The sequence below is a fragment of the Hydra vulgaris genome, chromosome 01, assembly GCF_038396675.1.
Source record: "Hydra vulgaris chromosome 01, alternate assembly HydraT2T_AEP".
NCBI lineage: Eukaryota > Metazoa > Cnidaria > Hydrozoa > Anthoathecata > Hydridae > Hydra > Hydra vulgaris.
The window spans coordinates 58,647,501-58,660,077 of record NC_088920.1 but is presented as its reverse complement, the minus strand read 5'-3'; the positions used below and the strand labels follow the sequence as shown (position 1 = coordinate 58,660,077).

General features: G+C 26.2%; 1 long non-coding RNA gene and 3 other non-coding genes across 4 annotated transcripts in view; 3 read left to right on the top strand and 1 right to left on the bottom strand.

Annotated features, from left to right (window-relative positions):
• Positions 1–1,897: 1,897 nt before the first annotated feature.
• trnak-uuu (transfer RNA lysine (anticodon UUU)) lies at positions 1,898–1,970 on the top strand. Its single transcript has one exon. It is a non-coding gene; the product is annotated as a tRNA-Lys (tRNA).
• Positions 1,971–8,657: 6,687 nt separating this feature from the next.
• LOC136075475 (uncharacterized) overlaps positions 8,658–12,577 on the top strand; it is a 14,144-nt gene continuing 10,224 nt past the window's right edge. Inside the window, exon 1 of the long non-coding RNA XR_010635970.1 lies at positions 8,658–9,024. This is a non-coding gene — a long non-coding RNA (uncharacterized LOC136075475). The remainder of the gene's footprint in view (positions 9,025–12,577) is intronic.
• trnak-uuu (transfer RNA lysine (anticodon UUU)) lies at positions 10,338–10,410 on the top strand. Its single transcript has one exon. It is a non-coding gene; the product is annotated as a tRNA-Lys (tRNA).
• Positions 10,628–10,700, bottom strand: trnak-uuu (transfer RNA lysine (anticodon UUU)). The gene has a single exon. It is a non-coding gene; the product is annotated as a tRNA-Lys (tRNA).

Here is a 12,577-nt window from a genome sequence, read left to right as displayed (position 1 = left end):
CAACTTTTGTTGATGTAGTTTTCTCTCGGAAATATAACATTAAGTAAAGATGTTTACTCAATGAGATTATAAATTGTGATTATAATTTTGTAAGAGACAAGTCTCTTACAAAATTATAATCACAATTTATACAAAATCATATACCTCAAATATTACTATTACAACCTACATAAAGATATTTACATATTATTTCATTTTAACCATATGAATTAGCAATTACATACAAAACCGTACAAACATATCAACAACAATTATCCACTATGAACGCACTTTAATTACAAAACATTTGACGTCACGAACACTGTTAATATAATTACAGCTGATATATAATCAATATGAGTTTTCAATGACAGATTTTTATCAAGATAAATAGCAAGGAACTTAATAAAGGAATCTTCTTTTATTGTTACTCTATCGATAAAAAGTTTACGCAAATCTTTTGAGGAACGGAAAAGAATCCATTTTGTTTTGTCAATATTTAAGGTTAATTTATTTCATTTGAACATTGACTCCATCCCCTAAGATTGGAAGCAGTTTATAATAATTTTTTTTTAGAGGAACCGTGCCATTGGGATAAAGTAAGTCAAGTTACCCATTTGTGGGACGAGCGAGTAACTAACAACGTATTTACAAAAACTATTATTTAAAAATTATTAAAATTATAAATCACGTAATCTTCATCAAATCTCATTATTCACAATAGATAACAGTGATTAATGACCTCTCCTTGTTGGAATTTTTGCGTTGTCCACTTTTCCGCAACCCTACTAGGTTTATGAAATAGAGTTCTTTTATTTTGAATTATAATTTTAAAAAACGTTAATATATCTATATAAACGTGGATATATATATATATATATATATATATATATATATATATATATATATATATATATATATATATATATATATATAAATATATATATATATATATATATATATATATATATATATATATATATATATATATATATATATATATGTATATATATTTATATATATATTATATATATATATATATATATATATATATATATATATATATATATATATATATATATATATATATACAGTGGCGGATCTAGCTTTTTGGGGGCCCAGGGCTTAAAAATAGCAAGGGGCCCTAGCCCTACACGAATAAAGATTTTTAATTTCGAATAACATATCCAATTTCTTGACACTGGCTGTGCATTTTTAAGCCGTTTTTTAAATAGTTCTTCGAGCGAATGAAAAATAATCAGTGGAATTTGCACAAAAATAAACTTAATCATTCAAAGCTGAGTCGCAGGTGCACTATTTTTACAAAAGCTAGCAAAGACACTTAACAATTTTTCAATACAAAAGCATTTGAACATCATCGTAGCGATAACAATGCCAATACAATTTTTATTCTCTATTCTAAAAAATTTGGTTTTCGTTCGCTTGAATTTTCACATACACTTACTTATGTTTAAAATAATTAATTATTTAACCACTTTTACATTTGATAAATGAATATTCACGATAATATGTAAAATTTCTCTTTTCATACGGGCCCCTTACTGTTACTCTTTTCATACGGGACCTATTAGCCCTATTAGCCCATATATAGATCCGCCACTGTATATATATATATATATATATATATATATATATATATATATATATATATATATATATATATATATATATATATATATATATATATATAAAATTAAACAGAAAACATCGTGCTCTACATATAGTAACTAAAATTTTATTGACTAAATTTATGAAACGTAAATAAATAATAAAATAAATCATTTAATGATTTAATAAAAATCTTTGAGCTATTTTGAAAGTTTTACTTTTAAAAATATCCACAAGATTTTGACAAATCTAAATATGAAAATTTTTTATTTTAAGAACGTAATCGTCCGCCCGGTTAGCTCAGTCGGTAGAGCATCAGACTTTTAATCTGAGGGTCGCGGGTTCGAGTCCCTCATCGGGCGTCTATTTTTTAAAGTCATAGAATATGTATCTCAAAATAAAGTTTTCGGAAACGATGCGATAAATTATAATAATTGTTTCAAATGAATGTTATATTCTCAGGTTTTAATTATAAAGAAAGAGTCATAAAAAAATCATAACAGAGCCATAAAAAATCTCCTGTTTTAAACAAAAATCCTTTATTTTTAAGAATTTTCGAAATGGAAGCTTTTATTCGAATACAAAAGTAGAAAATATATATATATATATATATATATATATATATATATATATATATATAAGTTTAAACATGTTTATTTAATGTTTTGATTTAATAAAATAAAATCTGTTTTTGAACCAATAAGCATTAAATTAATTTGAAAGAGAGATTTAGGAGAGGGAGACGTAAAGATAGAATTTATCTATCATGATAGATAAATTCTATCTTTATGTCTCTCTCTCGCTCTCTCCCAAAGAAAGTGATTTTCAAGTTATAGTCGGTTTTTTTTTCGAATTTAGTCGGCTAGTTGACTATTTGACACAACTCAGTCGGTTAAATTTTCGTTTTAGGACCATTTTTTGGTCGGTAGTTGGTACTTTTTAAGGATTCACCCCCCCCCCCCCATTCTTTTGGTAGAATCGCCTATGAGGCCAAGGTCAAAAATTTCAAAACCAAGACTTTCAAGGCCAAGGCCTTACTTTTTGGCCTTAAGCCAAGGACTAACTACTCTGGTTTTCAAACAAAGCAAATTTTGTTTCCATAATTTCTCAAGTTTATCATTTAGTTAAAAAAAGTGTTTTATTTTTAAAAGATAATAACACTGGAATCAAAATCTTAAATATAACTGGAACTGGAACAAGAACTTAAAGATCTGGTCTGATTTGTGGATGAAACCGCCCCGAGCCGAATTTCGGTTGATCACTATCAGATACATATCGAATTGATTAACACCAATAGAACAAAATGGACCTTATTCTATTCGTTTTCAAAAAAGTGGTTTTTTTCAATATAAAGAGATTCCGTCACTAAATTTCTAGGTGTTTATCTTGATGAAAACATCACTTGGAACCATCATACTTATTATATTAGCACTTAGGATTCTAAAAACATAGAAATTTTATATAAAGCGCGAATTTACATCAATAAGAAAAATTTAATCCAGTGTTATTATTCATTTATGCACAGTTATTTAAATTATGTTTATATTGTTTGGGGAAGCACAGAAAAAAGTAAGTTGCAACGGCTCTTTCACTGTCAGAAGCGTGCAATCCGTTTAAATAAATTTTGCAGATTGCTTTTCTATTTCGAAACATTATTTTATTGAAATGAAAATTCTAATACATATACGAGCTAAATGCAGAAACGTATTTATTTTTTTTGGCGCCCTGGGCACTAATCCTTTAAGCTCCCTCTTTTACAAATAATTTTCAAATATGATATGAGGTGATGAAAACAAAAACATTTTCAATACAAACATATATATTATAACATATCTATAAGTTAAACTCACTAAGAATAAAAAAAAAAACTATAATTTTCTACGTGAGTTTTGTTTTGCAAATGTATTTATAAATGTTATTAAAGTTCATATCTATGGTAAGTGCAGATTTAATAAATAGAATTGCTAACCTATTAAAACAATCAACAGTCATTTCCGACCTCAAATAAGTTATATCTACTTATAATCAAATAATTCTATATCTACTTATAGTAGATATAGCATTACGAATAGTTATATAGTTCTTGAAGTTTATCAGTTCTGATCATTTTACAAATATCTATAACAGTTTTATGTCTTATGTTTTCAGTTAAACTAATTAAATAACACCTGAACTGTATACACTTGTAAGCAAAGGAAGACGAAACATTATTTTAATATACATTTTGAAGTATTTCTGCTTTTATTATTATTGTTTATTATTTTTATTATTAATGCTCTTTCGTAAACTTCTGATAGTGATTATTATTTGAAACAAAATTTTTTTTATTTTCATCATTGTACAATTTTATTCTTACTACTGTAGTTTATCAATAATAGCATAATATTTTGTAATCCTAAGAGTCTCAAATTTAAAAAAATTTATTTCTCCTTCTCTTTTTCCATCTGCTGTTAATTTTCTTTTTCTTTTGCGTATTTTTGGATATGTTTTGTGCCCTGATTTATTAATTGCTCTCACTCTTCATAGATATCAAACATACTCCTAAGAATACATATTGAATTAAGGATTCGTATATAATTACAGATGTTTTAAACCAATCTTAACTGCAATTGTTTACTAGTTCTAATGAATTTTTCTAGTATGTCACCCCATAATGTGGCCATTAAAGCTGTTTCAAAACTGTCTAATTTTAAAAATAGTCCATTAGCTTCTGATCTTGTGATTGACTTTTGTAATTTATCATCTTTTATAAAAGACAGTGCATGAATTATTTCATTTCAATTTTTGTTTAAACTAATAATTGCATAAGATCTTGCTGATAGTTTTTTAAGTGATACGTTTTCCGTTTTAATTAAATTGTTATGAAGTATTTCCCATCTAATATGTAGAAGCACTGAAAAATTTATAAATATTTTGAGGCGGAATAAAAAATTCAGAAATATTTCTCTAACAGTTCACAGCGCATTCACCAACGAAATTTAAAGAGTTTGCCAAGCATGGTACAAATTTTGCCACAAGATTAACTTCTTAAAGAAGCTTTCTAAAAATTCTAAGATCTTCAAGCATTAAAGAAGTTAATGCGAGCTTGAAGATCTGTTTATCTACCAGACATAGTCTTTTAAAAACTTATGTAAATCGAACAGTAATTTAAAACGAGTTGTTTCCTGCGATTGTAGCGGGAGGTTTGTTGTTAATGTAATTAAAATTACTCTTTGTGTCTATGACAACGATTCTGTTAAATTAGCTGTTTTACTAAAATATTCTGAAAATAACTTTTAATGAAAGAATCATCATCATTTATATAATATTCAGTAAAACTACTAATATTTAAAGTAGAAGGTGTGTTTCCTTTACACCATGAAACATAACTTCGATAACAAAATTGTTGGTTGTCTACTTTATTTTGTAAATCCAACTCTAAAGTGTCGCCAGGAGAATTAACAAATGTTCTTCTAAAATTATAAAAAGTAATTTTATTTATATAACTGCAGGTCAGTTAAACAGGTTAAACAGGTTTTGCTTAAGTGATCGTTTTCTTTTTTTAATTGCATAGAAAATAAAATGCAATAAGATATAAAATATTGCCGAAATATATTTATTTATTTATCCAAAGTCATAGATGTAGAAGAATCGCTAGCTAGTATTATTAATAACGTTTCTAACATTAGTACAAAAAAATAAACGACCCAAAGTAATATTTTTATTATGCCAACGAATTTTTAACTTTACTTACTTCGTCTTCAGCGTAAGCAGTATGAGAATGGTCGCTGATTATTATCAAATAAGACAACTTACTTTTGCAAAATTGTGGAATTTTATTAAAAAATATATCATTCCTTTTCGTAACGAAACTAAATTAACGCCAGAAGGTTCGTACAAAAACACATTATCTAGACATCCTTATACCGTCATGACTTCTGCTTTTTAGAAAACGAATCTTTAACAGATAAAAGTTTTTCAGGAGAAAGAGTATTTGAAATTCTATCAGAAACTAAAGACATTGTCAACCAGTGGCTAATACAATACGGAGAACTGTTTAGAAGATACAAATCTGAAATTTTAAAAGAATACATTCAAAGCAACAATTATTTATTGACAGACAAAAATATTTATAATCGAAGGATTGACAAATATGACGAAAACGCAGTAGGAAGCAGACCGATTGGCAAAACTATGTTTTACCTTTGTCGCAACCTTGGTCTAGGCTTTCTTAGAAAGCATTAAATCTAATTCTAATCAATATTATAATATCGAGGATACAATTAAACAAAAAACTTTGATAGAAATGACGATGGTAATGGGTACAATGTACAATTCTCAACTTGCTCGTTTAAATACTCTTTTATCGTCTTATAAAAAATGTTTTGAAATAGACTCTTATATTATTTAATTTTTTGCCTCTTTTTTAAAATTGGATACAAAGTTAAAAAAGCCTAATTTGTTTGTTTAGTTGAAAGCTATTTCATCAACATTATATACTCCTAAACCACTAACTAAAAAGCGTTCATCAGTACCGTACACACCGGAACCTATAGCGTCTACGTTTACACTAAAATCTATAGATACTCCGCTACCTACTCCAATAGAAAAAGAAGAAAAACCGTTAGGTGCTACTGCTTTACCTACAGAAACCACATCGAAGCCTATCATTAAAGATTCAGACGAATTGCCATTAACAACCACTTAGATATCCTTCAAGAAAAAAATTGAAAGAAGAGAAAGATTGAAAAAATGAACGAAACTTTAAAAGACGATATTGATCGTATTGTAGAAAAACAACTTAAAAAATGACCTAGTCGCTTGTTTGGTTTGACCAACATACCGAAAATTAAAAAAGTTTTGTTGCAATTCAACACTTATTGAAAAAAAATCCGACAGATTTAAAATTTTACGATGAACTAAAACCGCTTTTAGAAAATTTTGTTTATGCGGAAAGTATGATAACAGCGTGGTTTCATCAAACGTTACTTTTTCTAAAAACAGCAGACGCCTTTTATTTTGGAATTAAATGATTTTTGCAGAGGCTGCTGCACTTGTTTAGATTAATAATATTTTTATAAAATAATGTATATAACTATTAATAAAAAATGTAAATATATTTGTTGTTTTACCCAAATCGATATTAATTTTTAACTTTTTTTATTATATTAATGATTTTACATTATTTAGTTTCGTGATGAAATTAGAAGCTATTAACATTATTTTTTATAATAATAATGAAATTAGAAGCTTTTAATAAAAAACTTCAATTATTTTATCATTTTATGATATATGTGATAATTTTGTGATATATGTAATAACCGTTTAATTTTTATGTCGTAACATTTTTTTTAGATGACTAAAAAATGTCTTGTTTAGTACCAAATGTAGCCATACTAACTATTGAAGAAGTTTCTAACGGAAGAAGCCAAAAAAAATACAACTACTGTTACAGAACAAATCAACGTGTAACATCATTTCACTTCAATTCATAAAATATTCAAAGAACCGATCCCCTTTGAACAAATGAAGGAAGAATATATCAAATTTACCGAATGTGTAAAGAAACAATCAAAATAAATAAATTAACATTATTTTAATTTCTTTTGTAAATAACAATTTTATTTAGATTTATAATGAAATTACAAGACATTAATATTAACTTTCATCGTTACGAAAAAACACTTAATTCAAAGTCAGAAATTTGGTTTCCTTATTATTTTCAAGAACCTTTTCGTTTTCAAAAATCGTACTACATTAAAATATTGAAAGAATTATGTTTGAGAAACATGGCAAGTCAAAAATTACTTTCAGACAAATTTACCAAAATTAAAAGAACAAATAATCAACCTGATCGGACAATATATGCCTTCGAATCAAATTGAAGAATATTTTTAAAATATTATAAACGATTCTAAATCTTTAACAGAGGAAAATACAAAATTTCTTTTCATTTAAGAATCCATAATTCGAAATTTACGTAAACTTTTTATTTATGTTTATTGGCATCAAGATTTATATGTAGATTTTTTATTTTATATAGATTTTGATATATTAAGTAAATTTTTAAAAGTTGTAGAAAATTCTTTTAATAACATATTAGAATTTACGGATTGGCTGATAAATCAATGCGAATTTATAACAAATGTGCAATTTTTTAATTTTAATAATGCCATTAATAATGATTTTATTTAGATTCATAATGAAACTAATATGTACTAATTTTTGTCAATTTATTAAAAACATTATTATGAATACAAAATATTTTGTTTTTCTAATACGCAAAAAAGAATATCAAGAATTAGCATTTTTTTTATTAAAAGATAATAATTTTTATTAAAAAGGCCATTATTAAAAATATCATGAATCAGCATTTTTTTAATAAAAGATAATTTCATTAAAAAGATCGTTATTAAGAATATCATGAATCAGCACTTTTTTTATTAGAAGATAATAATTTTTATTAAAAAGATCATTATTAAGAACCATTATCAAGAACCAGCATTTTTTTAATTAAAAGATAATAATTTTTATTAAAAAGGTCATTATTAAAAATATCATGAATCAGCATTTTTTTTAATAAATAGATAATAATTTTTATTAAAAAGATCATTATTAAGAATATCATGAATCAGCATTTTTTAATTAAAAGATTTTTACTGAAAGAATTATTATCATAGCAACAAAAAAACAAAAAGACAAAGACAAATGACCTCACCGTTTTTTTAACCATCAAGATATATGACATAGGTGAGAAACTCAACCTGACCGTTTTTTTTTGCTATGCGCATACCCTCATGCACATACTCTTGAATTCCTTTATTTTTTAATTACTTTATAGTAAAATGATATTGCTTCATTTTTTACACTTTTAGATTGTGTATTGTAGTCTAGATTCTTTGATTAAATTTATTTTTATTTTTGATAAACAACTATATATATATATATATATATATATATATATATATATATATATATATATATATATATATATATATATATATATATATATATATATATATATATATATATATATATATATATATATATATATATATATATACAGTGAAATTGAAATTGTTAATAATAGGCGAAGGATTTATTTGTGTAAATTCTAATAGACGAAAATAATTGTTGTCCAAATGAAAGATATAGAGCTAGGCAAGATGAAATTAGTCGTTGTTGAAATGTAAAAAATGCTGCTCGGCGAGCAGAAAACTTACTTGCCAGAATTCAGCGTCAAGCAGTGTTAATGTTTGTTTATTTGATTTTAAACACTTTAGAACAATACCAAGCATCAATTTTACTATTTATAGTAACAGTTTTAAATTTAAATGATTTTAAATTTTTTAATAAATTCAAACATAATTATGTTCTTTTTTTTAGTTGCCTTTGTCATCAATTGATTAGTTAACTTACTGTTGAAACATAATAAAGGTAAAAATTATTTTACTTACTGGTAACTTAATAAAACCAGTTAATATTATTTATTGCGTGTCTTTTTTACTTTTTTTAAAATGCTGCTTTGGAAACACTTTCTCTCCCTCTCTCTCTCTCTCTCTAAGATGAGTGCTAAATGAGAATTAGTATAGGGAGCATCAATAAAACTTATGTAATTACTGAGCTCTTACGTATTTCTCAATACCACAAGTGATAGTGACCATCTATATAAAATATTTTACGAGTTGCTTACGAGTTTATTATATTAAACTATTGCTTACGAGTTGATTATATTTTTATGATTAATTGTTCAAATTGTTTAACTATAATTGTAATAAATAAAATCTTTTTAGTTCAAGTATTTTAGTTGATAAAATATCTTATTAACTTGTGGTGTTATTTGCCCGTGTTTTTACGTTAAGTTGTCTAGCCTTTTTATAATCTTTTTTTTTTAATTATTTTGGAGAGACATAGTAATGTCTGTAATGCGTGCTAACAAATATCTTATGCTATGCGCTAATGTTACTGTGTTTTGTGTTGATAGAACTGGGCGATTAAAGCTATTTTTTTAATTCTTTATATTTTCTGTTATATTATTATCCTAATTCTACTAACAATAAAATACAAGTAATAGTTTTGTAATTAAAAATTGTGGTTACTTTTCGTTTCTTATTTTAGGTGTTGACTGGCTTTACTTGATTTTCTTTTTATAGTACCTGTTGTGTGTAACAGATTTTAAAAAGAACTTAACTGATGTTAATGCAGTCTTTTTTTGTCGTTAACCATATAAGCAATGATTTAATTATTAATAATCCGAATAAGCGGGTTGCCTACTGTTTGTTATTATTATTACTCAATGCTATTAGATTAAACTATTTGTTACGCATCTAAATTTATTTTAAATTGGAATATGTAGAGGATTTTTTATTACTAATCATGTAAGCAATTCATAACATGCATTATATAATTGATATAAATTTTAAAACCGCCAGATTGAATGCAAAAAACCGCCAGATTAAATTAAAAAAAACCACCAGATTTGTGCAAAAAACCACCAGATTAAATGCAATAACCAGTAATGTTGATTTTTAAACTTGTGCAAAAAAAAAAGAAATCGTTTAGGAGAAATATAGAATGAGATATTGCCAAATTGCATACGTAGTCTCTGTCTTTAACACCCCTCACACTTATACTCCGTATGTTTTTGGGTAACCCCCCCCCCCCTTTCCCTCCATACCTATGTACGTATTTAACAAGACCCGTAATTTGAATGTTTTATTAATCTAATTAAACTAATGTAGTTTTATATAGCCCGGTTAGCTCAGTCGGTAGAGCATCAGACTTTTAATCTGAGGGTCGCGGGTTCGAGTCCCTCATCGGGCGAGTTCCTTTTATATTTTTTAGTTAATTAAAATGGTTTTGGTTAATTAAAAAGTTTTCATTTTATAATATGGTAATTTATAGAAACTTCTATTAAAATATGTAATTTTAAAAAAAAAATTCTTTATTTTAAAATTAAGATTTTAAAATAATAAAATAAAGATTTTAAAATTTTAAAATAAAGATTTTAAAAACTTTTTATTTTACCAAAAAATGATACCGCCCGATGAGGGACTCGAACCCGCGACCCTCAGATTAAAAGTCTGATGCTCTACCGACTGAGCTAACCGGGCTATGAAAGATTACGAATTATTATAAAGAGTTTTTATTTTATAATAAATAGATTTTTTTTTAAATAAAGAAACTATTTGAACTTTTTATTATTTTAATAAAACTTTTTACTAAAATATTTGAAATGAAATATGAACTTTTTATTAAGATACAGAGCAATCTAAATTTTGAACTTTTTATGGAATAAAAATTAATAAATAAAAAAAAAATAATATAAGTAATAAAACAATAAATGAAATAAAATATAGAAAAATATAATAAAAAAAAAAAATTAATAAAAAGTGAACTTAATTAAATTATGTTTTATATTTTACTAAAATATTAAAAAGTGAACTTTTTATTACAACAAAAACTCCTTATTCTAATAGATGTTCATCATATAACTACCATATTACAAAATAAAAACTCTTTATTTTACCAAAAAATGAAAAATACCAAATTAACTCAAAGTTATAAGATTAAAATTATTAATAATTTATAATATATATACAGTAGTCTCTCGTTTAATTGCGCACCCAATTAGCTGCGCATCCCAGTTAATTGCGCGTTTAGGCCCAAAATATTTGTGTTACAATTTTTTACTGTTTTTTTGTTGAAAGTGTAATTAGATCAGAAAGCGTAACTATTATTTTCCTGTGTTAAGTTAATTTTCCCGTGTTAAGTAAAACTTGTTTTTATCATAAATATTTTGAGATAATGATTTTATCAGAATGTAAATAGGTAAATAATTCGAATTTGAATCAAGGTAAATGATAAATCTTGTTTTAAACAGATAATAAAAAGTTTTAACGATTTATCAGTCAAGTCTCACTGAAAAAACTTTAATAAAAAAACTTCATTTTAAATTTAGCCGTTTATTCACAGTTTTCTTATTCCAACTTTTTTATCCTTATTTATCTTATGGCTAAAGGCAAAGGAAAAAGATTATCAGAAGATCAACGAGTCGAAATTATAGCTAAATTTAAAAAAAGTGATGCGCCAAGCAAACGAGCAATTGCTAGAGAATATAATGTAACTGAAAATTCAATTTGATTTCTCTGGAATAATCGAAGTCAAATAGAAAAAAGAAGTTTACTAATGACAGAAGAAGCTAGAAAAAAAGTGTTTCGATTATCGTCTGGAAAATTTGAAGCAATAAAAAATGAGCTATATATTTGGATTAATGCATTGCGTCGTTCGAAGATTGAAGTGCTTCCATCGTTAGCAATTATGAAAGCAAAAGAAATACCGCAAAAATTAAATATAAAAGAAGAAGAATTTAAAGTTTCTTGGCAATGGCTCGCAGACTTTCGTCGTCGTCGAGGCTTAAAATCGATGCATCTCTTTGGAAAAGGAGCTGATGTTGACAAAGATGATCCTGTTTTTCTCCAGCAGCTTAAGTACCTTTACTCAGTTATTAAAATGTACAGACCCGAAAATGTATAAAGTATGGACGAAACTGGACTTTTTTTTCGCTCGCTGCCTAAATATTCTCTGTTAATGACTACTGAAAGCTTAGTAACTACAAGAGGTAAAAAAAAATCTAAAGAAAGAGTAACTTTAGTTGTTTGCTCCAACGCAACAGGATCGCAAAATACCCTGTTCTATGATCGGAAAAGCTGCACGACCTGCTTGTGATATGGGGATTATTGCTGCTCTCAAGAAGCGATATAAATATCTATATCTCTTAGACATATTGTCATATTACAGCCTCAATGTAAATACAAAGGAATGTTTGAAAGAAAGTAGTCTTTTGTGCAAAAGAGGTGCAGCAGGAGTTGAATACGGGAAGCCCGCACATTTTCTTGACGCTGCCAAGTATGTCGATTTGGCTTGGAAATCAATTCAACCTTCATCTCTCAAAAATTGCTTCGACGAGGCAGAATTATTTCAGATTTCC